Raw genomic sequence first — 1,584 nt, forward strand, 5'->3', positions numbered from 1 at the left:
TTATATGTGATCAATATGTATTTCTTATACATTGAGGTATTATGCAATCTGAATATCTGCATACATGTTATATATATAATTATGGTTTGGTCAAATATGATCCTCTATATTTGAGATTTTTAAATACTATACTTATTATTTTCAATTCTTTTTTAATATGATTATTGCATAAAACGTATACCTACCATCATGAACAATAAATATGTGATTCTTGTAATCAAATATATATTGTGTATATATTGTATTTTAGAAGTGCATACATATATATATATATATATATATATATATATGAAATAATTGACTAAATATATATAAAAGATATGCTCGTGATGTTTTAAATCATATTCTATTTGGAATTTTTTATAATAATTTACATATATATTTTTATGCATTTAACTCTTGATCTATTATGTATTTGATTAAGATTGCATCCTTTTTTATGTGCTGATATATAAGTAATATTTTTTTTATTTGGAATTATATTGTGCGATTAGATTTGTTAATCATAAAAGATATCAAATCTGAAGGTTTTAATTCTAAGATTATATTTTTTTTATAATAGACTCATATTGTTTACTTTTCGCCAGGTAATTATTTTTGAATTAATTGATGCAATATTTGATCATCAAAGAAAGACTATTGTTTGAGAGAACTAATTGTTAATATTTGATCATTACATTGAGAGTACCACTTACAAATTAATTTCTATGTCCAAAGACTAGAAATTGATGATGTTCTAGGTATCTTGTGATGTGTCTATTATGTGAACATGTCTTGTTTTATATATATTACATGACTTGCTTGTTTAAATGATTGCAACACTTATGGTTAGTTGCATTGGTTGGTGGCTAATTGCACTATTAAGTAGTTGTTATTGTTGAAGTATTGTTTTTGTTTGGATAGCTTGCACTGTCATGTTTAATCATGTATAAAATGGTAATATTTTCTTTTATGGAAAATTCAAAAGGACCATTACTTGAATTCGAAATGAAGTCTTTGTGATGAGAATGATGCAATGCTACCAATAGACTATAATGAATATATATATTTATTGCAGATATAGATAATATATATTTTGGGTTAAATGTTGAATCAAACTCAACTAAATCGTTTTTTATTTTGGAAAATAAAATTGTTTGACATTTTAAGTAAACCTATTAAACAAGAAGTCGGCAATGTGACATATTTTCTGTGAATTGTTTGAAATAAATGTCAAATGTTAGTGCATATATATATCCATGCGAGTATTAATCGGCCCAAGGGAAGATTATTTTTTGGTCGGATTATATACACACATGGGATGATAAACATGTGATTGTTATAAAGTTGTATATGTTAATGACATACATTATGATCAATGTTTGACCACAAACAAGAGTATCAATAGTGATTGATATGATATATCAAACCAATTATATGTCTAGATTTTATGCGAATAGTGATTGGCCCAAAGGAAGATTATTATTTGGTCCAAATTACAAACATACTTGTAGTAATAAATATGCGATAATTATATGGTTTTCCATGTGAATAGTAAGTCGGTCCAAAGAAAGGTTTATTGTTTGACAAGATTGACCGATATTT

The sequence above is a fragment of the Lupinus angustifolius genome, chromosome LG09 (genome assembly GCF_001865875.1).
Source record: "Lupinus angustifolius cultivar Tanjil chromosome LG09, LupAngTanjil_v1.0, whole genome shotgun sequence".
NCBI lineage: Eukaryota > Viridiplantae > Streptophyta > Magnoliopsida > Fabales > Fabaceae > Lupinus > Lupinus angustifolius.